Consider the following 25214-nt stretch of genomic DNA (forward strand, 5'->3'; position numbering starts at 1 on the left):
TCCTCATGGTTGTACAAAATTTAGAAGTAGGCAGTAGGTTGGCAGGGAGGCTTGGTGGAATCTTAATCTGGGAGAACCTTTTTTGCTCTTTGAGGGAATTGACAGTCCCAGGAAACCAGTCACAGGAGGATAAAGAATACAGCTACACTGAAGTACACCAAATTGGAGGGCTTAGCCCTCTTGTACATCACTTTCAGTGAAAGGACAATTCTCATCTATAAGAAAGGCTGTAACGTCAATTAAATGGGAATTTAAGTGCTTATTAGTCAGATTAACAATGCATTTGAAGGAATAACTTTGGTAAAAACTATGTCTGCCTGGCTTCAAAGAGATGAAAGGTAAGCCAATGCAGATATTCATGCTCTAAAAAAAAATCTGGCAATAAACAATGTGTGGTTTTTGCCTGCTCAAACTCAATTTTGTTCAGAATTTTTTACTGGTGCTTTTAAAGGAGAAATAGATGAACAGCACATTTATTCTTCTGTTGCGTGACAAGATTTCTGTTCTAAATTTGCAAGCTGAATGTTTCATCCAGCTTCTCCAAAATTTATGACATTTATAAAGTCTGATAAGTATGTGTTTCACAAGTTGTTGGGTTGTGGGTTGTTTGTTGTTTTGTTTTTTTTTTTTTCCCTACAGATTTTGTTGTTGCCTATTACTTTCAAAGGATAGGTCATATTTGAGTTACTACCACAGTACTCAAAGGAACATTGAAAGAACAAACAGATGAAGAGAATCTTAATCGAGTGGCTGGATATGTTACAAATTTGTTGTTCTGCATATGCCTTTAGAATTGGAATAAGCAGTAATTAAAATGTTACATTAGACAGTAGCTAGGAATAAGAATTAGAATGAGTGAAGGGTTCAGATGATGAGATTAAAAAACTACATTTAATAGTCGTGTATTCAGTGAGTATGGTCTCCCTCCCACAGGTATTACAGGTTCCTTCAGAAAACCGGATTATAATCATGTGATCAGAGATTATATTATAATGCACACCTACAAAGTAGTCAAATTAAAATAAGGTTAGTTCTGATATTTAACTTGAGCATCTTTTTTGAACATGAGTAGATTTTTATTTTTAACTGTGATTATTATATGTGCAAAAAAGCCAGAAAGGACCGACAGGCTTTCTCTATTCTGGATGTGTTAAAAGCCATGAAGCTGCAGAAGAGTAGGAGGCATTGTCCTGTTCCCAAAACTCTAGAGTAGTCACAAAAGCATTTTTTTCCCCTGGATCTCTTCGTATCTCCATGTAGAGTGTTGGGTTTTGAGACAGAGTTTTGAACTCTGTCCTCCTACCCCACTTACTTCTTTCTTGGTATTGTTACATAGTAAATTCTCATTAAAACTGCTACCAGGCTTTATCTCAGAAATCCTTCTGTTTAGGCTCAATGCAGGTCCTGCTTCCCTCAGTAGAGGGGGTTAACTTGAACCAAACTATACCCATTAGCTGACATGCACTAGTTGTCATCGCTTCACAGAATATATACAGTTTAGGTTAGTTGTGATATTTAACCTCAGATGGTAAAGATAAATAATTAAGCACCCATAGTGTAGATGTCGCCATTGCAAGTCAGGCAGTGTGAAGGGGCTTTTTTGTTGTGTTGGTTTTGTTTTTGTTTTTTGGTTTTTGTTTTTTTTAAGCATAAGAGAAATTGTATATAACGAGTAATTCCAATAGCATTTTAGAAGCCTGTTTTCAAATGACATGAACGATTCCCAAGATGTGTCTATTCCTTTCTACACTAAGGGATTGAGAAAGCATGAACGGAGACACTAAAAATAGTTAGATTAGATGAACCCCACTTGGAAAAACATTACAGACTATTCTAGCATGACAGCACATGTAGTGTAGTTAGTTATTTCATGCAAGGGGCATCCAAATATGCATTAAAAAGGAATTATGTCTTGATCGTGTAGATACAACATCTGCAGTTTCCTTTTTTTTTTTTTTTTTAATCTACTTAATCTTATTTTCCTTGATACATGTATTTTTCACCTCAGTGCTTGTGCATTGACTATCACAATGGTGTTCAGCCTAAGGCTAAGCTCTAAATATAAGCAATACCAGATCCTGTGGTTTGTTCCAAAAAAAGCTGATAGAAGAAAGGAACATTAACTTGGGTGTCTGCATATAATTCAAATTCCACAATGAAAGATAACCATTCCAAAGAAAGCTTAGGAAGTGAACTACTGCTGTATATTATGGGTTCTGGGGAAACTACAGTTTGTCATAATACTCTATTGTGTAGTGCTTGATGTGAATATTGTTGAATTTTAAGTCAAAATTGACAAAGATTACTGTGGACAGATAGAGCCCATTGAATATTGAGATAAGAAAACTATATACAGTCTTCAAACGGAAAACTCAATAGAATATTTTAACGCTAAGAATCTGAAAAAAAAGGAAGGGAATAATGTTTTTCTATTAAATAGAGGAATGAAAAATGCATTAAATACACTGCATATCTGATGCCTTAAAGAAAATGTCATTGCCTGCACAGTTTTTGGTTGTTTTTTTGTTTGTTTGTTTTTGTGGGTTTTTTTGTTGTTGCTGTTTTTAAGGAAAAAAAGAACAATCGAATCATTTCTGCAAAATAAGAAAGTGACATAGATAATTTTCTGCTTTCACTACAGACCTACTTCAGTGCACTGTCATCTCCATCTTAACAGTCTTTGCTGACTGAGACCACATGACACGTCTATCTTTCTCAGATGACAAATATCACTTGCGTTTTTCTGACATGTTAATTGCTGCAAGATCAGCTGAAGAAAAAAATAAGACCTGACCATAGCATAACAGTGTAATACACATTTTAGCTAGGATGTGGGATGTGTTCTTCATACTGCAATTGAAAGATACAAACTTGCATAGCAACATCGGAGCTTTTTAAAATACTAGTCTTTGAGAAAATGTTTCTCACAGGCTTTTAGTGGTATGTGTTATGGTTTGATTTGTCATGGTGTGCAGTCAGGTAGTGTTGTGTAGAGATAAACTTTGTGGTGCCACAGTGAGAAACAGCCAAGTGTGGAACCATAAATATAGGGTGATATGCTCCTGCAATGTGTAACACCAATAAACTTGTGTTTCTAAAAATGTTTTCTTTCCCTTCTAGTGGTTCCACCCCTTTTAAGGACAAAACCAAGATGTAAAACTTCTGTCATCTGTGCCCTTTGGTTTCAAAGCACGTTCTTACAGTACTTGAACCTTAATAAAGATGGTTGCACAGGTCAGACTTGTCTATGAAAAGCATCTCAATGACTTTAGTGTTACTATCAACATGAACGTTGTGAACTTTAAAGACCATTAGCCACGATTTCAGTCTGAAAATCTTGATTGATATTAGATACAGAAAAAGCAGAACTGTTAAAACTAAGTTCATGTTGGGTGGCTTTTCCCCTTCCTAAATTGCTGCAAGTGTTCACCTAACTTAAATTTCAACTCTTTGAATGCAGAGGTCACCCAGAACACAGGAAAAAAAAAGGAGACTCAAAAACTAGATGTCATCATTTCAGGTTGATCTAGGAATTGCTAAGTAGCTGCAGAACAAAATAATGCTTATGAATGGAAGAACTGATTGAAGAGCACCTAATCATTTTTGTGTCTACACTAGACAACAGTAGTTTCATTTATTCTTGTAAAATGGTCCTTGATAGTCAGTGAGTATTAACAGTAACATATGTTTACAGCCTTTTAAAGTAGAACTTTATGATTAAATGTTAAAGAAAACTTGATATATAGGTTGCACATTGACTTGAACTATTGTGTTAACTTTTCTAAATCACCCTAAACATCTGAAAAATTTTTTAAATCTGTACAGCCTGGCACCATAATAAGAGTAATTAGTCTTCTTCTATTATATATCAGCTGTTTCTGGACATTTACTCGGGCCTAATAACTGTCATTCACCGGTATCAGAATTGCTGTTAGAAGACATTACTATGAATATATCAAACTATGCAACACTTGTTTCCACATACAGATTGTACTGGTACCTTTTTTTTGCTAGAAAGTAACTCATGTCTATACACCCAAGAATAACTTGTTTATTTGTATGTACAATAAGCCATAGGAAAAATCATTTAATAATGAAAATTGTAATCAAGTGTTTCATAATGTTTTCAGATCATTGTGGTTACTGAATCTGGCAGCAGAACAAAGTAAACTGGAGGACTATCGTTAATTCAGACAGCTTGTCTTCAAGAAAGATGAATACCTCTGTGTTTCAGTCATGTTACATGAGAACTTTCTTAGGAAAACTGTTGGCTGAACATTGCCTCTGACAAAATGGTGCACACTGAGATCAAAAATGCATCTGCCACTACAGAAGCCCTGACAACTTAAAGGAACAACACAGTCTTGACTCTCTAGAAACTACATAATTCCTGTAAGTGCATGTTCAAATTTAACTTCATATTTAGTGGAACAATGACTGACGATCATATGAAGCTTTGGCTCAGACCGCTTTTTCTTTAAGTGGAAAAAAAAATAAAAAAATGAAGTGCCCCTTTCACTTTTTTTCCTCTCATCTATCAAGGATCTGGTTTGACCTTTCTATTTTATAGAGTGATCATATTCAGAAACCCCATGTTCTCTAGCTTAAAATAACTTTTTCCAAAGGAGTCACTGTGTGCTCACAGATGCACAGTGAAGTGTACAAAGACAGGAAATAAAGGCAATATTATATGTGTATTTATGGACTACAAAATGGGCAAAAGTAATTATTGAAAGCTGTACCTTCATGTAATCTAGCAGACCACTAACCCTTGCTGAAAGATGGGACTTTTTAGCTCAGGACTCAAACCATCACTTCTCTGGAAGATTTGTTGATTAGAGCTTGGAGAGAAATCATGTATTCCCAAAATATGCCACCAAATACATCTTACCAAACACTGAAGCTGCAAGAGTCACATAAGAGATCTATATATATTATTACATGTTCTGTGTATAGTCAGGACATTCCTATAAGCTTATTTTGGGGCCCCTTATGTCTCCTGGATATGGAAATTGATATTTTTATTATCCAATGTTTATTTACTTCACAAAAGAGCATTAGACATAGGACCTTCCCTTCCTATAATACACTCAGCTGACAAATCTAAATGACACTTAAAGGTAGAAACTTTCGGTTATTATGGTGAAAAAAGGGAAACTTGATGGGTATAGATGGAAAAGATGGCCACAGAAGTGAACAAAATTTATGGAGACAGTTGACTTTGAAGAATATTAAACCTCAAAGTTTTAAATGTAACGTTTGACCGGTCCTTAATCTAACACCACAACCCAACCTGTCTGCAATAATTCTGCCTTACCTGCAAGGTCAGCATTAAGTATGTACCCGAATTGAATGCAACCCTGTGATTTTCTAAAATAGAAATAGCTATTCTGACAAAGAAATCATGAGAACACTTGCTGATAAGCTTATATATCAGGAAAAATATATATACTTTATATATATATATATAAAGTGTTCTGTAAACTAAACAACTTCATAAGTAAGAATTGTGTCTGGTAAGCTTATCATCCTCTGTCTAGACTGGTTTATTATTTCAGTTGTTGGTTTATCTCTCAGGACAGTAAGATTAACCAGTGGAAGTAGAAGAACCATTTAGGTTCCACTAAAGACTGAGTTTGGTTCAGACTCAGACTCAGATACAACCAGTAGTGCAAGACTTAGGCTTAGAATTCTCTGTAGAGAGACAGTTTGACATTGAGTCTAATACATGTTTCTCCAATATGCATATCCAGAAAATACATTCAGGAATTAGACTGGATTAATTTATAATTCATGATACCACTCATTTTAGAAATACCTCTCTCAATGTACTCAAGATTCTTCCTTGTTTCTAGAATCCTATTATTAAATAACTTTAGCTATACAACTTCAAGAAAAAAATTTCATGAATTTTTAATAATTAGGAACAAAATCCCATTTTTTTTAATAAATGCAAAGATAAATATTTTTACACTGAAAGTCAATAAGGCTTTTAAGTTACTCACAATTGTATGAAAGTCCCAGTCAAAATCTGACATTTTATATGAGTATCCAACTAAAACTTCTTCAGCATCACCAACTGGCAGAAAAAAATTATAATTCTTAAAAATGTTAAAAGGATTTGTCAGCTCATACACAACAGGTGTGTTTCTTTTAACCTAAAGCTGCTGGTCACTGGTGTCTCTAACCCAGTAAGAATTCAGTGTATTTAAAAAAAACATAATCTCTTCTGCAATGTGTTTTATTCATCAGCACAAAACCTGAAGGAAATAGAAAAACAGGAAGTTTCTCCATACAAAGGTGGCTGCAGTACTGAGAAGGTCTTTCATCATACTTTACTCTTCAGGTCTTAATGCAAGAGCTTGTCTAATTTTCAACAGTCTGTTAGCTAATCTTGAGAAATAAAGCCCTTATGCCACACAGAATCACACAGAATCATCTAGGTTGGAAAAGACCTTGAAGCTCCTCCAGTCCAACCATTAACCTCACCCTGACCGTTCCCAACTCCACCAGATCCCTCAGCGCTGGGTCAACCCAACTCTTAAACCTCTCCAGGGATGGGGACTGCCCCCCTGCCCTGGGCAGCCCATTCCAACGCCCAACAGCCCCTTCTGCAAAGAAATGCTTCCTCAGAGCCAGCCTGACCCTGCCCTGGGCAGCTTGAGGCCATTCCCTCTTGTCCTGGCGCTGGGGCCTTGGCTCAAGAGACTCATCCCCCCTCTCTGCACCCTCTTGTCAGGGAGCTGTAGAGGGCCAGGAGGTCTCCCCTCAGCCTCCTCTTCTCCAGACTAAACCCCCCCAGTTCCCCCAGCCACTCCCCAGCAGACCTGTGCTCCAGACCCTGCCCCAGCTCCGTTGACCTTCTCTGGACACACTCGAGTCATTCAATGGCCTTTTTGGGGTGAGGGGCCCAAAACTGAACCCACTCATCGAGGTGCAGCCTCACCAGTGCCGAGCCCAGGGCTCAGATCCCTTCCCTGTCCCTGCTGGCCACGCCAGTGCTGACACAAGCCAGGATGCCATTGGCCTTCTTGTCCCCCTGGGCACACTGCTGGCTCCAGTTCAGCCGGCTGTCAATCACCCCTCAGGTCCCTCTCTGACTGGCAGCTCTCCAGCCACTCCTCCCCTACTATTTTTGGTGGGAAAAAAAAAAAAACAAAAAAAAGCAATAGAAAAAATCCTTGAAATATGTAGGTTACATATTTACTGTTCCTTTGTCCCATTATAAAATTTCTCTTAATTTGATCTGTGGCTGTTGTCCTGTAAATGCTGGTGTAGTCATATGTTACCATAATTATAAAGCTATGTATTCATAAAATAACAGAAGGTCAAACTGCTGCTCAAGATATTTCCAGTCACTGAAAATCCTTGGTGTTAGGCATTACTTACATCAGAATTAAGTAACTCCAAACCTCATTTTTAAATTCAGTTATTTCTCATTTACACTAGTACAACAGTGTATTTGAACCCTGTGTCCAAGGAAATAAAACTTTTCAAAGTTGATTAGTCCGATTCTGATCTAATTTGAGAGATATGAGGCCAGTATAAATCCAGCAAATAACTGATATTTGAATTAAGCCTTAAAGGAAAAATATTCAATCAACTTTTAAAGTTAGCTGCCTAAAATAGGTACCCTAAATAGATTAAATTCATATTTTTATATTCATAGAGTTGAACTTTCTCATTTGTTATCAGGCTTGAAGAAACTGGTCACACTAACAGAAAGGATAACTGGTGCTGACTAAAGACAAAAAGCGACAACAGGAAAGGGAAGATTTGCTATAGCTATCCAAACTTAAAGTAAATTTCAGCATGACTTAGAGAAAGACAGAAATGGAAAGATAAAGATCTAAATGGCATTCAGGTAAGCCGTTTCATCTTTTTGCTCTTTGCAGTGCTTCCAAAATATTTAGGAGTAACTCCACTATCAGTGTAAATTCCCTTTGACTAGAATGCTGCAATACCAAAAAGTCAGTTCTTTTAAATTATTATCTCTATAAATCAGTCCAAGACTAGTATTTATTATTTCAGTTGGTTGGTGTTTGGGTTTTGTGTGTTTGTTTTTGGGTTTTGGTTGTGTTTGGTTTTTGTTTTTTTTTTTGTGTGTGTTTTTATTTGTTTTTGGTTTATATATATATATATATATATACACACAGTAGTATTTATTGTACTAAATGAACACTTCCAAAAATTTTATTAGTTTTAAATAAGGCAGATGCTGACAGGATTGAGAGCTTACAAATGTTCAATTGAATTACTTTTCAAGGATAGTCACTTTATTTCATCACTTTCCTGGACATTAACCTTGGATTCTAAATTTAAGTTCCTTTATACCCTTCCACAGACATATTAGCATTAGATCATTTCTGCTTTGCTCTGAAGGTTAACAAATTAATGACAGTCTATGTATTCAAGTGAGTAAGCTACAACCTTACTCATCTTCAGATGCATGAGAAATAGGAAACAGAAGGTGAAGATACACCATCTGCCATGCTCTAGAATTCAGTGCAATAGTCCTTCCCTTTGCAGCCTCAACCACAGAGAGGTGCAACTGGATTAGAGGACTAGGTTCATGTTAGTACACTAGGTTATTTGCTTTAACACAAAGGAAAAGACAGTTCATTATGCTTTCTTACTTGAACCATGTGATCCTTTTGTGGAAGGATTTTATTCTTCCTGTACCACCACAGATAATATGCATAAAGCCAACTCCGTATTCTTCTGGATAGCTGGAATTTTCTCTAGCTTGTTTTACAGCAATATCTACTTTCCGCAGATACAGATAAAGGAACTCATCTAGGCTAGTAAATACTTCTGACACTACATCAGCCTATTTTGAACCTTGATTTTATATTAAAGCTTCTGTACCAACAAGAACAAAAAGGAGACGTTCTCAGATTAAGGTATTTTCTTGTTTTATTCTTTTCAAAGTGTTCTTACCTGCTTAGTTGTTCCTATCTTGGCAGGAACAGAGCTGACATGATGCACTACTCATGTGAGAATGGTATTTTTGTCACTATATATGCTTGCACTCCTCTGGGTTTCCCAATTTAGCTAGCATTTTATCAGGTCTTACAGCTATTGGATTTCTTTGTTTTCTCTTTAGGTGAGTTTTATACTTGGGAAGGGTGCTAGGTTGACAGCCCAGGAAAACTGAATCCTCTGTTCATCCACAGAGCAATTTATTTCAAACTACAGTTAGAGGTATAACCTGAGAGGTTTGTAAGAGGCAGTGTTAAATCTTGCCCACCATTTCTTTGAAAGCTGGGACTGCCTAGCACAACAATGCTGCTGGCTTTGCATGGCTTGCAAAGAAGTCATCCATAACAGCATTTTGTAAAATCCACCATAACTTTTAATGATAAATGGAATCCCCCATTCTTACCTTCTCTCCTCCAGAAAGGGAGAAGGAGAAATAAATGACCCCACTTGGACTCACAACTGTTTGGGTTCATGCATCTACAACACCCTTGTCATGTTTTAGCTTTCCTCCTTAACTTCTTGTCGTTGTGGGAAGTCAATCCAGTTTTCATTTTGTGAGTTCTTCAGGAGCTTGGTTCAGTCCATAAGACTTCTTCATCCCCTCCCAGTCCCCAAGAAATAAAGAATACAAAAGAAGACAGTTCCTCAAGTGTGTGGAATAATTACCAGAAGTAACTTAGAAATCAAACCTATATTAAAGGCATGGCATTGTTCAAACCTTAAGGAAATATACAACATTGAAGAAGCTTACAGGGTGGAGCACGACTGGTTTGCAAGGAATCTATTCCACAGTGGTTCCTTGGATGATGCTGCCTGCAAAATAGCATGGAGAGTAGAGCAGAGTGAAGGTTCTGCGGCCAGGCTCTGTGAACCACTCCAGAGATGGGAACTTCATGGTACTATGGTACTGATAAGTTGCATATTTGCCACCCTGGGCCAATAGACTGTTATATTCTGACAAAATGCTGTCCTATGTGTGAACTTTGCCCATTATAACCTTGTAATAATACCAAAACACACCTCCATCCCGAAGGCGAGACACCTGCAAAATGCAACCACCCCTCACTGAGCTTGAGCCCTGAATTTTTGTTAATCTATACCATTAAAAGCAAAGTGAGAGAATCTTACGCCAATCATAATACAGGTATGTATGACTAGAGTCACTCAAACTCCACCTTGATGATAAAAAACTGTAAAAAATGACCTAGAAAGGGGGAATGTTGGGGGAAGATATCATTGTAAACAAATCAGGGAAGATACTACTTCTGACACCTAGGATCAGCTGACAGCCTGAAACTCTATTCCCCCCCTTATAGGGATGCCTTTGGGTAAGATCTGGACTATTGCAAGTGCTTGCTTGGAAAACTTAGAAATATCTCTATATAGAGAAGCGCTGTACTATTTATAATCTCAAAATTTGCACGTGCTTTTGCAGACAAAATATTTATTACCAACACTCCATAAGAATACATACTTCTGTTGCTTTAATAAACTGCACTATTCATTAAGCTAGTCATAGAAGTTTCTCACTGGGTCTCCACTAAACTCTCTAAGTCTGATCGTGTGAGTCCTCATAGTGTGACTAAACTGGAAGTGCAGTGCACTGTTACTGCATCCGTAACCGTGATAGCTCAGTAAGTTGAGCATGACTGGACTAATAATGACAAATTGGTTATCACTCAGAATCTAAACCTAGCCACCCCCAGCCCCTCTGACATCTGAGGATAAACTGGAATGCAAGGTGGTTTATTTTGTGCCAAATTACCCTTTAATGCGAGAGAAAAATTGACATTGCTGGCAGGACTGCCATGGATAAACTGCTGAAAAAATATGATTGTGCCATTCCACAGCTGGGAAGGAGTGGGCCCAAAAATTTTGGAAGGATGAAGAGAAAGTGGTAGAGCATATTGAGCAGCATCAGACTGTGCAAAAGCTCAGAGCAGGAAAAGGTAAAGGTGTTATTTGTGTGGTTTTATGCGCCTCTTCATCTTGTCCACAAGAAGCTAAAGAAGTCCCTGCTCCCAGTTGGATTTCTGATGAATACACAACTCTCAAATCTGAAAATGAGGTGTTAAGGTTATCACTGGCCTTTGAGAGGGATACAGGAGAAAAACTAGGGACCTGAATTCATAAACTTGTGTGTGAGAATAGTAATTTTAGGCAACTTCTGGAAAAGGTGAATTGGTTATTAGATACTATGCAACCTTCTGCTCCAGTCAAACAGATTTGTAGATTAATGCATAACCCAAACTTTGAAACTAAGACTAGAGAAATATGGCCTGACAGGGACAACAGTGAGATCAAAGGAACCCCCAATTCTGAATATCAGTTGATTCCATTATGACCTCCATTTAAAACTGAAACTGCTGTCAATAGCGATGATGAGGCACACACCGTGTATACCATGCCCTGGTCTCCAGCAGAGTTGATGAAAAATACTAGAGAAATATTCAAGGCAGCCAGGAGAGTCTAAAGTTGAGTATGTGTGGCCAGTTTCTTTTGAGGGGGGAGATGGAATTATGTTAAATGAGGAAGAAGTAGGAGGCTACTAGAGGCCAAGAGTATTCCTAACCACCAGGCCAGGAGGACTTAATTATTCCTTAACTGCATGAGCAACATATTGGGCAGGTGGTATTGATCCTCAGGAGAGAGGGTAACCACTGGAGATTAGAGCCACAGGCCATTCCTATCTGTCTGCAGCAGTACAGAAATCAGCCTGTATACAAGCAATATACGAAAGAGACAAATTAAAGAAAATCCCAATGCTGGCTCCTATCAGCCCAACACAATTAACTCCTCTTATCCATGGCCCCCCTGATTGTCTCATACATAGCAAATACTCAAGATCATATAAAAGCTGCCCTTGAAGAGGTGAATTACAGCCGTAGCCGAAGTCAGCACACCCATGTACCAAATGGGCTGGATCAATTCATCCAGTGGAAAACCCGCAGATCCCACCTGAGGAGTTTGCAAAAACTCTCATTCTGAGAGGAGATTCAGATCTAGTTCAGAATGTAGTGAATTGTGGCTTGGATATGAGTGTACATCAACAATTTTTATGCAGTGCCTCTACAGAGGATATCCGTGCATTAATCCAGTCTTTATCTAGAAAGAATAATTTAGTCAAGGAAAAATGTTTCACTAGAAAACCCTCAACCCACAAGAAAATTGTGTCTTCCACACTGGAATGCAACACTATTGGTTTGACAGAATCCCAGAAAAGAAGTCCATCCCTGGGGAGGGCAGTGACCCACCCTGACTCTCTGACAAATATTCTGAACCGACAATTGCCATTCCCACTGATGGAATAACCCCAGAAAATATTGGTAGAGTTTCTTACTGATATCTGGGCACAAATGTCAGTAATCACTAATGAAATGGCACAAACCCTGGGCATAAGAGCTGGCTGACTCAGAGTCAAATTCATGGGGATTGATGGTGTGGTAAAGGAATGCCCTACAGCAAAAATTGTCCTCTGCCTACCAGAGAACGGAGACCAAACAGGGCAGAACTATTAGTTGGTGCTGCACGTACGAATTTTTTGGGATTTGACGTACTGTGTGGGTGAATGTGGAAACTCCCAGATGGAACCATGTGGAGTTTTTCAGGAAATGAAGAAAAATCATGCACAATGAGATTAACTCTTTTAGAAACATCTGTAGCTTTACCTCCCTCTAAAATCACCAATGTTCAGCAATATCCATTGCCTGCAGTGGTGCTCACAGGGATTGATGGGGTTGTAACAGAATTGGAAAAAAAGAGGTGTCATTAAAGGGACAAATTCACCTTATAGCTCACTAATGTGGTCAGTAAACCCCCCCCCAAAAAAAAACAAAAACAAAACAAAACAAAACAAACAAAAAAAAAAAACAACAACAAAAAACAACTGGACAATGGCACAGTAGGGTAGATTCTTGACAGTTAATTGCCAACACTGCCCCTTTAACTGCCACAGTTTCGAATATTGCCAAAATAGTGACATTGATACAAGGAGCTGCCTAGTCCTGGATGGCTGCCTTGGATGGTAAAGATATGTTCTTTATATCTTGATGCTCCTTGAACAAGACAAAGCACAGTTCGTTTTCACATGGAAGGGGATCCAATATACTTTTAACAGACTCCCACAAGGATATAAACATTCCCCTACAATCGTTCACAATGTTTTGGCTAAAGTCTTAGCAGAGATTCCTGTTCCATCTGACAACACAGTATATCAGTGTACTGCTGACATCCTGATAGGGGGAAAGAACAAAGACAGTGAAAGAGACAATAGAAAACGTTTGGGAGACATTACTTATATTGGGATTGAAAGTTTCAGACTTGAAATACCAGGGACGTGCACAGTTAAGTTAAATTCCTGGGAGTCTGATGGGTCAAAGTTTCTGCTTCCATACCTCCAGACACTCTGAAAAAAAAAAAAAAAAAAAAAAAGAACAGGGACAAAATCCATCTAGTTTGAAGGAATTGCTAGAAGTGTTGGGAGCCTTAGGTTATTGATGCAAACATATTCCTCTTCATCATTGCTCATCCCTTGTACAGTTTACTTCAAAAGGGAAAATCATGGAAATGGACGGAACAGCACACAAATGCACTAGAATCATTAATATAAGAGATAAGGCTGTTTCAACAGCTTGGTCCTATATGCCCAATCCACCCTATCCGTGTAGAATGGGGATTCAGTGAACATGGTTCTCATTATAACCTATGGCAGAAGGGGCCAGAGGAGCTGGAAAGACAACTAGAATTTAGCTCACACTCTTTCAATGATACCAAAAGCAGGTATTCGGACTTGGAGAAGGGTTTGCTGTCCCTAGTGCGAGCACAGAAATGGGGAGAAGAAATAAGGAGAAAACAAAGTGTGAACATTCAGGGGTCTTTCTGCCCCTTAGCTGTAGTCTGTAAAGGGACAGCACCACCAGCTGGCATTGCCCAGAAACCCACAGTTCGTAAGTGGTTTGCCTATTTGGAAGGCATCAATAAAATCATGTCAATTATCGAGGGTAATACTAAAATGTCTAAACTACAAAAGGATGTAGATGGTACCCTCTTGCTCCAATCTCCACAATCTCTCTTGTAAATGATGATCAAGAATGGAAATGCAAAGGGGTTTATTTTCTGTTGAATTACTTTTCCCTTTAATGCAACAAAGTGTCACTGAAAAGTAGTCAGCATAATCTGAAGCTGCTTCACCTCACATCTACAATGGCTAATTAACTTATATCACTGGTCCATACTTTCATAATGCCAGTTTCCCCTTTATAATGCAATGCTTCTTTAGTTCACTGAATTTAGATAAGAAACTGACCTGAGAAGAGTTGCAGACTTGTCACAATTGCTCTGTGCTGACTCTAATGCTCTGTTACATACAGTTTAATCTATCTCCCCTGAAACAGTCTTTCCGAAGAGTAAAATGCATGGCTCCCCATAAAACTCTTTCAAAATAATTACTCAACTTTAACCATCTATAAGGCAAATTGCCTGTCACATTTCAGCACTGATTTTTAAACCTGACTGCTTGTCTTCTCATGGTTATGGTTAGACAGTTCCCCATTTCATCCCTCTTCTCCTGTTTACCACATAAACCTTAGATTTATAATGCTGCTGCTATTTCCATGTGCAATATGCTACCAATTTTTAAATACACAACTTTTATCTAGAGAAAGCATTCCAGGTATCAAAGCTTCAAAATACTTTGGATCAAAGATTGACAAAACCACAGTATTTTCAACACTGTCAATACAGCACTGTGGCTTTTTCTCAAATTCTTCTTAACCATGGAGCATTATTATCAACCACAGGAAATCCAGTCTCCACAGTAGCACAGACAAAAGTTAAAATTCAAGAGAAAAATTTGAATATAGCATAAAACTCTGCACATAATCAAAATAAGTTTATTTTCCAAATAGAAATATCCTCACAGATTTAACCACAGCTTTAGAAAAGTTACACAGAAAATTGCATGTCAAGATGATAAATCTGTCAATTTATAAGGCTGCTTGTTGTTATGGGCATGACATCAACAATAAAATAAGGAAAACTAAATCCTGGATACAAGAGATATCACACCTGACCTTCAATTAGTTTATGATGTGACTCGCTGCATTTTTTCCACACTATTCTCTTGTCCATAAAGGAAGAAAAAAAGAAACGAATACAAGCACATTTTCCTGCATGAAATGTTGTTTGCCTTTACAATAGACAAGACAACATGGCTTTCAGAGCCAGCACTCCATTTTATTAGTGTATAACTAATATTCTAAATATCAACGCCTGACTGTCTGCCGTGTCAAATGGTGACCACACCCACACGGCTTGGGGAAATCTCAATCTTTGGCTAAGTAAAACTGTGTCTGGAGCAACTGCTTTCACTTGTAACTGGAAAAAGGTTGCTGAGTGGTGAATGGAAGGATGTCTTGAAAAGTACGGTTAGATTCTCTGCAGCTAGATCTGCAAACTAGACTGACAGTAGATCTCAAGGAAAGGACATTTGGTCCTGATACATTGCTGCAAGTTTTGTTTCCACATTTCCTATTCCAGAACTGCAAGTATCAATCTACATGTTGAAAAAGTTAGCAGCTGATATTTTTCTTTTATTTTTACCTTCCAGGAAAGGTCCAGTTTGAAACCAAAAGCAATCTTAAATTTACATACCATTTCTACTGTATGTTAAAGCATTTAGCAAAAGCAATCTATTACAGGTGAATGATAGTGAAAATTTTCCATGTGAAATACAACATAATAAATCATTTTTGCATGGACTACTGAGAAGATGTGCCTTCAGGAGCTTAGTGGATTCTGCACCAACATCTCTGGCACAAACATTACAATTTTATTTGTTAGAAATAATTTATAAAAGGAAAGATTAATGGACATAATATGCCTTCAGAACATGGAAAGACTGAATTTTAGGAAACCAGAAACCAATTTGTTCTACCTGATTTCCTGGCTCAAGGAAATAAAAAGATAATTCCATCTCAGAGAGGAAAGCTCTTAACTATGTCAAGACTAGTGTCAGCAATACCAACTGTGCAAACATTTGGAACTTCTTTCATTTGGTGAAAACTACCCTAAAAATTACACCTTCAATTTGTAATTCAAAACAGTACCAATCCTCTTTCATACCTATTCCAGACATGCCTATTCCAGTACCTTTTTGATCTATCACTATTCCAAGCATAGTATTTATATCTTCCCCCACTCTATTTGCAGCATACTTGGTACTCAATAGAAATCATTCCAAAGTCATTAAACAACTCGAGACCAACTCCTATAAACATGAACTGTAAGAATTTCTTCTGAGAATAAATTGAGAAGTATGATGTATACAGTGAACACAAGCCACCCCACCAGAAGAGACATTTTTTATGGAGGGCAACACAGAATACTGTCCCTTCAAAATGTAGATCATCCTTATGTTGCCTCTTTTGTATTAGCATTTGAACCTCATCCTACACGCTTTCATGCATATGGTTAACTCGAGTAGCTTTAATGAATATTTCCATTGAATTACACAGAATTTACAACCATGGAAGTTAGTAGCAAAACAGAACACTAAGAAAAAAACAAACAAACAAACAAAAAAACCACAAACCAAACCAAAAAAACAATGCCTAGAAGAGATAAAGTGTCTGGAAGAAAAAGCTCCAGCTGTAACAAAATGTTCTGAAAACTGACAAATCACCCTGAATTTGTTGAAGTGAAGGGACTAGCACACCAACTGTCAATTTTATAGTAAACTCATAGAATTTCTCAGGAAACTGCTACCTGGAAAGAACTTGGACTTCAACATGGATCACAACCCTCACCCACCCTACCCCTTACTATTCCCCTAGTCCCTGCCTTGAGGTCCATCCACTCTAGCAGTGTACCAAGAGAGGTTGCCAGTGAAGACTGAGGCAAAAAATTTGAGTACCTCAGTCTTCTCCTCGTCCATTCTTACCAGTTTACCAGTCTTGTTCATCATGGTGGGGTTACCTCTTCTTTGTCTTTCCTTTTCTGGCTGATATATCTGTAGAAGCCCTTCTTATTATTCTTTGTGTCCTTTGCCAAGTTCAGCTCCTGCTGTGCCTTGTCCTTCCTGACCCCATCCCTGCACAACTGGGCAGCGTCCCTGTGCTCTTCCCAGAACACCTGTCCCTGCTGCCACTGTCTGGGCATTTCCTTCTTGCCCTTTAATTTGACCAGCAGGTCTTGTCTCATCCATGCAGTGTCTTGCCTGCCTTCCCTGATTGCTTATGTCTGGGGATCAAGAGCTCTTGCACTCTGTGGAATCATCCTTAAAGATCTGCCAGCTCTGTTGTGTCCCCTTGTCCCTGAGGGCAGTTTCCCAGGGGGTCCTCCTGACTAACTCCTTGAACAGCTGGCAGTTTGATTCCTAAAATCCAGCGTTCTGGCTTTACTCTTCGCCTGACCCATAGCCCTCAGGACTGTGAACTCCACCAGTGCATGATCATCGCAGCCCAGGCTGCTTCCACTCTTGATGTCACCGATCAGCTCACTTGCGATGGTGACCCTCAGGTCCAGTATCGCATCCCCTCTGGGAGGACCATCTGTTACCTGGCCTCAGATTCATCCTCGATGCACTCCAGGAGTCTCCTGGACTGCCTACAGCTCGCCCTGCTATTTTTCCAGGTTGGGGTGGTTGAAGTGCCCCAGCAGGACAAGAGCCTGTGAGAGCAATGACTGCTGCAGCTGGAGTAAGAAGCCTTCATCAATAGGCTCCCCTTGACCTGGTGACCTGTAGTAAACATTTCCCTTTGCTGGTTCAGACTCTAATTCTCACCCATGACATTCAAACTGCTCATGACTGTTCTTCAGAGACAGTTCTTCACACTCTAATGATTTCTTGATGTAGAGGGCAACCCCTCCACCCTCTTTATCCTCAGAGAGTTGTGAAATGTGCTGGGACATAGGTGTTGCCTAGTTCCTGTTATAATAGTTTAGGAGGGAAAGAAAAAAATAATCAGACTGTACTGACATCTGAATATATCTAACAGTTAAGCTAGCTTGCACATGTACTGATGAAAATAGGAAATGGAATTACAGGAGTTACTCAGATCACAAGACTAAAGTGTCCTCTAAACTCAGAGTTTAGGGACTTTTCATTTAGATTTTGACTGCAGCAAACGATCGTTCTGTGATGGCATCAAAACCTCCTAGCATCATCTAGTTTTCCAAAGATTCCCAAAAAACAGATTATCTCAAGACTTTTGTGATTGTTTTAAGCAATAACAAAATACTTTGGTTACACTTTTTTACTCGAGAATTTAAAACATCTTTCATGAAGTTCTACTGATCGTTATTATTTTTTCCCCAGCAGTGAATTGAGCACTTGTTGTGCTGAAGAGCCAGAAAGCAAATGTAATTAGGAGAAGAGTCTGTCCTCCCCCGTGCTACTGTAGAAGGTGTCAAAGAGGCGGCTTTAACTGATGCCATAGGACTGACCTGAGACCAAGAATAGTGCACGTGCATGAATGGCTCCTTTTGTGTCATTGCTATGGCACTAACCCAAAGAACACTGCAGTCTGGAATCACTGTTCTGAAGGAAATATGAACTGTATAAACATATATTAATTAAATAAAATTGTTAACTTCTTTACAAGTAAATATAGAAATATTATGAAAATATAGAAAAATAAATATAGTTTATCTGAATTTTCTTTCAAAGATGAAAATGCTTTCCCCTAAGTTAACTTCACTAGAATCAAGTCTCTCTATATCATTACATTCAGCAATAGATCACTCAAGTTGTAGTTTTGAAGAAATTAAAGTAAAACCTAAAGCATAGAATAGGAGGAGTTTTCAAAAGTTTAGGAAATACTTTATCTGATAAACACTACTGAAAGAAAGATTGTCTTGTCAATTCTTCCTTTCCCAGTTTTCTGACATCGCTGTGACAAAATCTAGAGACTACTGACAAAAAAAAAACCAAAAAAAAACCAACAAAAAACCAAAAAAGTTAATGCGTCTTTAACTATCAGCTATTTTCCAGATAGAAATATGGAAGTGAATCAACAACAAACATAAAAGTTAAGACCAAGCAGAGTATTTTTGCATAAAATAAGTAGGACAGACCTCTGTTTGAAAAGCACTAATTATAAATCTTAATCAGGACTTCTTTTTACATTTCATGAAGGTAATGAGTTTATCTCTCTTCTTGCTACTAATTATATATTCTGACTATCCTCTTTCCTTCTGTTTGTGGGTGGCAGTGAAGTGTGCCTAGCTTTTTTTCCTTGAAATTTTAGTTTTTATTATTTTACTGACTGATGTATGCTAAAGTTAATTGTTTTAATTGTTTTTTAAACTTAACCTTTCTTGGAGCACGATTCAGACATTTCTTAATAATTAAGTAATAATGTTTTCTTTTAAGTATATGATCTCAATGTTGACTCTGGCACAGATGGCGCTGCAATACCACTCACAATTCTAGGAAGTATACTGCTCCTTTACTTCATCTGAACAGCCATAGTGACCCTACATTCATATTAACATAATTTCAGAGTACTAAAGAAAATTCTTAGAAATCTGGAATAAAAAATAAATACTAAGCTAGTACTTGTGGTTAAAATATCACAGTAACAATACATTTTGACATATGCTTTATTCTGAGTGAAAGAATGTTTAAGAATCATAGCTTAAAAATTTGGATCAAGTAATGAAGATCCGTGGCAACTTCTCACAGGTTTTTCAATGGCGCAGCAAGCTTCTCAGAACAGCAGAGAGTCTCAGAAGCCAGAAGCCCCACTAAGTCCACTTCAAATATTGATATGAGATGCATTGAGCCCCTTATTTTAGTTAGGCAAAGGACATTCTGGATGATTTGCAAAGATGTATACAGGCATATCAGTAGTTTATACTGGTAGAGAAATTCTTGATGTTGGATCATTAATTTCATCTTCCCATTAATGCAGGCATATTTTCAGTGCTTTGTCCAGTGTTATTGTAGTGAGTCATTTGATGCAATATACATCAGTTACCTTGGTGATATCTTACATTCTCCAGCTATAAACATTAAAACATCTTTTCCTTGCATTGCATACCTTACTATTATCCGTAGTTTAACGTCAGGGGAACCTAAGCAGGTTTTTTTCACTGGTATGTAGATCTTCTTTAACAATTTGTAGATTATTGTTTAAAAGCACTCTGCACCCTGACAGATCAAGGCACCTGCTTCTTCCTTCCTCCTTCATGATTCACGATTATTCTTGAGGCTGCTGTGACAGTTTGATTTCAGGTGACTCATCTGCTAAACAGATACAAAAATACCACTTCTTCCAATGTAGCAGAACAAGTACACAGCAGTGAAATTCTCTGCCATGGGCATCTTATCAAATGCCTGTTGGTCTGAGAGCCTGTCTTTCTCTCAGAGATGTCCTTATCCCCGGATGAACTCCAAGACTTCCTGAGGCTTTTCCAGAGCTCTCCACTCCCAACTGAACAGAGGTGAGGGTAGGACAGGTCATCCTTCTGACCTGTCAAGCTACATCAGTAACCTCCACTCTCCTCCTGCCCCCCTAAATAAAGAGGTGTCAGTAGGTGTCAGGATTAGGCCTTAACATGATACTCTCACCTCCTGGCCAGGAGCCCTGTTCAGCCACAGGAATCCACTGCATCACTCAACCCTCAACTCCAAAGCAAACTTACCTTTTCGTTTCGCTAAGGCCTCTTTCCATCTGCTCCTCTGATATTTCTGGAGAGCTTTTTCTTCAACATCTTTCTCACAGTTGCATTTTCTTTCCTAATACAGTCCCACGATTCAGAAGTTGAACAAAATCTTTCCTTAATGGGCTTATCAGAGCCAGTAACTCTGGTTCTGAGAATGCTTCCTGAACACCCAGTATTAAGGGGAATTATATATTGGAACAGGCTTAGAAGGGACAAATAGCCCCACTACAGTTTTCAAATACATTTCTTCACAGCTTCTTCATTTGGATAAGTTAAAAACATTTTTTTGCATGCTATATTTTGATTCCTCCTGATCTGTAATCATCTATAACTGCTCTTTCCTGAATTTCTTCTCTGCTGTTATTTCTCAAAATGTTCAAAATGGGAAAGAATGTTCTGTGTGCTGTCTGACTAAGTACCTATTTCATGATGGTTGCATTTTAAGTAGCATCCAAGAGGCATCACCATTTCAAGATGTGTTTTAGAAAACTTGATATTGCCATCTGAATATGGTAAAGGAGGTAATTTTCAAAAGCAATTGTATCTGCCACTAAGTATCAACTGTACAAACACAGACGTGGAGTAGTTTGAATTACTTGCTGAAATGAAGCACGGAAATATCTGAATTGGCTTTAAGAAACACTTGACTAATCCAGCCTATAGAAACCTTTTATTGATTTTTTGCTATCAAGTGTTAGAAATTTGTCACCAGATGAGCCATATACAGTTTCATCTGAAAGGTGCAAGGGGACTCAAATGAAATTCAGAGAATGGTTAGGGTTGGAAGAGACCTTTAAAGATTATCTAGTCCAAACCCCTTGACATGGGAAGGGACATCTTCAACTAGGTCAGATTTCTCAGAGCCCCTTCCAAAGTGACCTTCAGTGTTTCCAGGGATAAGGCATCTACCATCTTTCTGGGCAACCTCTGCCAGTGTTTCATCACCCTCACAGTAAAGAATTTCTTCCTTGTATCTAGTCGAATCTACCCTCTTTCAGTTTAAAACCATTACCCTTTGTCCTATCATAACAGGTTCTACTAAAAACTCTGCCCCATCTTTCTTATAAACTCCCTTTAAGCACTGAAAGACCTCAATAAGGTCTTCCTGGAACCTTCTCTTCTCTGGGCTGAACAACCCCAACTCTCCCAGCTTGCCCTCATATAAGAGGTGCTCCATCCCTCTGATTATTTCTGTAACCCTCCTCTGCACCCACTCCAACAGATCCATGTCTTTTCTGTGCTGATAGCCCTAGAGCTTGACACAGCACTGAAGGGGGGTCTCACGAGAGAGGAGTAGAGGGGCAGGATCCCCTCCCTCGACCTGCTGCCCACACTGCTCTGGGTGCAGCCCAGGATACAGTTGTCCTTCTAGGCTGTGAGTGCACATTGCCTGGTCATGTCCGGCTTTCCATCCATGAGTACCCCAGTTCCTTCTTGTCAAGGCTGCTCTCAATCCCTTCATCCCCCAGTCAGGTTGCCCCAACCCATGTACGGGACCTTTCACCTGACCTTGTTGAACCTCATGAGGTTCACATGGACCCACTTTTCACGCTTGTGAAGGTCCCTCTGGATGGCACATCCCTACCCTCAGGCATGTCAGCTGAAACACTCAGCTTGGTGTCATCTGCAAACTTGCTGAGGATGCACTCAATCCCACTTTCACTGTCTATGAATTGCTCAAAAGAAAATGGCTTTGCCAAGTTTTAACACCAAGAACTGTGGTAAGACAGAGGCAAAAGCATATGAACATCTATGTATCCATTTGAACAAAAATATAACTGCTTATTTGGTTGACTCTTCTTTTAAAATATATAGCTCTAATTTCGATTACAGTTGATTGTACTAATAAGAGAAAAAAACTCACTGTAATTAAATTAGCATATACACAGTTCCTGCTTTTGGCTGACTTAAGCACATATATATAAGAACTTGTTTCACTTAATGGTCTTTAGAAACTGCAGTGTGGAAAATTTGCTTGCATTTGGCAATGGTATAAAAGATGTAAAAGATTTGCTCCTAAAAACCTCATGTGTATCCAAAACAGTCACCTAAGTTTTTCAAATATACCAGCTATTCTAGTAGTACCTCTGCATGCAGATCCTGCTTTACCTGAAACTTTACTTCTATAATAATGTAGATATTTACTCCTTAAAACAAACTTAACACAGCCTATCCAGTACTGTCTCTGATGTGAAAGAGATCTCTGACCTGAAAGTGACCCTTCTAGTGAGGATTTATTTCAAAAAAACAAATTCCAGATTTTCAGCTTTCACAAAATTGCATTTTCTGTCAGGAAAAAAACAAAAACAAAAACAAAAAACAACCCCCCCCCCAAAAAAAAACCCAAAACAAAACACAACAAAAAACCCCACTTCACTGAAACAAAATCTTTATGTGGTCTACTTTAAAGAGTTGGTCTAATCAGCCTTTTACTGACAATGTTTGGAAGAGCTGATGAAAGTCATTACTATAAGTCCCCTATGGTGTCACTACTAATACAAGCATAACACAATTAAGATTTTTAAATTCATTTCCATGTACCTTCCCATTCTCACTGAAGAACTAAAAAAGGTTTATGCAGATATTTTATATACCTATTCTTAATTATTTCCCAAGTTCAGGCATGCCATGGAAAAAAGTCTTATAAATAACAAGGAAAAACCCTATTAGTCATTGTTGAAGTGATTAGATACCTATCACTTTCTCTGAAAATGTTACTGAGTCCTGAAAATTACATAAACCACATATCTAAAGACTGACACCTGAAATCGTCTTCATGATTAATATTTGCCAAAACACTGATATGATATTCAAATTACTAAACCTGTAAGGATATTGTGGAAAGGATTGCTACAAACTTTTCTGACCTTTTTTTCTGATTTGCTGTCAGTGTGAAAGAAGGGTTTTTTTGATAGGTGGATTTTTAATCTAATCCATAACAGCTGTAATTCAACAATATTGAAATTATGCAGTCAAGTCATGAGATAACGACATTACAATATGACTTTAGTCTCCAATCACACATCAGAATGACAGAAAAAAAGTAAATTTTTGGTACTAAGACTTTAGGATAAAGATTAGTTTTTCCATCACTAAAACCAAGTGAATTATAGACTGATGGGATTTTTATCTAGTGGTCAAATAGTTATTTTACTCATTTAATACTGTGAGTTCCCTCTGTTGTTAGTCATTCATTAGACATCCCACATTGCTTTAATTGAGTAACCTCAATAATCAGAATTGCTTCTCAATAATTTGCTTCTCATTTCAGTGATGTCATGTTAAGTAAGCCCCATAATAATAAACCTGAAACAAATAAAATATGAATATAAGGTTAGAAGAATAGTACCTATGTAATCTCCCTAAGCATTTTTCCTTGACACTATTCCAAGTAGCATCAAAAACAGTAAAAACTTTTTTTTTTTCTCTTTCCACTCCAGAAAACAAACTACTACTGCTGTGCTCAGTGCATTAGCATAGTAAAGCTACAAAACCAACATATATTACTCTAGAAATAAGCCTTCAAATACAATACAATGGCTTTAAGACCTAGGAAAGAGTGCCTGAAGGGATGTCTTCTTACCAGTTTGAAAAGCTTCTTGATCTCTGAATAACAATTGTGGGGCACAAGTAGATTTTTTGCACAAATACCCCTTCAGTGGTATCACTTCAGGTAGAAGTCATCTTCATTCAGTATACAAAATCTTTCCAAGACATACAGCCCATCAGTGCTTACATTAATAGTGACCAGCAGTTTGCATTTAACCTCCTGTTTAATTTTCCAGCTAATAGGAGAGGAGAAACATTTTTGATCTTTCAGACAGCTGAATCTATTACTACTTAGTGGTGACTCAGAGCACAGTGGGGTTGCCCACTAGACACACTCTGGATATCATATGTACTACCTACTTGAGTCAGCTTCTCATCTGAATGATTTTGAGGTGAAGTGGAGCAAAGGGATAAGCCACAAACTATATCTTGATTATTTTTTTATTATTATTATTATTAGTAGTAGTAGTATTAGTATTATTTTAGAAATTATGAAGGCTTATTATCTCCTCACATTGCTTTTATTTAGAGCCCACAAAATCAAATTTTTTCTCCAAAACCTCCTTTTCAATGAGTGTGGGAGAATTTAGTGGTTTTGTTAATCTGGTTTTTAGGATCTGGGAAACTAGTGGGAGACAAACCTCTTTGTAGTGAAGCTTTCCTTTCTTCTTAGGACCTTCTTATTCACTGCAGCCTGATGTGAAATCTACAATCCAACAGCCAGCTGAATAATTTCGAAGGAGAAACTGCTATTTCACTCTAATTGGTGTGGCAATAAAATACCAGTTGTGACTTGAGCAGTTTAGGCTTGCGTGAAAAAATAAGACTAAAACACTACAAGACTTTTGCTTGTTCATCTGAATAGGCTACATTATTTATGCTGCACCATACTCTGGGAACACATGCAGTGCTAGTTTTAGACAGTACACAGATCCATCTCTTGTCTGGGGCAAGTTATAAGCTTATAACTGTCACAGTGAGTTAGACTGAAAAAAAAAAAAAAAAAAAAAATTAAA

Source organism: Athene cunicularia (assembly GCF_003259725.1).
Source record: "Athene cunicularia isolate RWA chromosome 5 unlocalized genomic scaffold, athCun1 chr5_part2, whole genome shotgun sequence".
Classification (NCBI taxonomy): domain Eukaryota; kingdom Metazoa; phylum Chordata; class Aves; order Strigiformes; family Strigidae; genus Athene; species Athene cunicularia.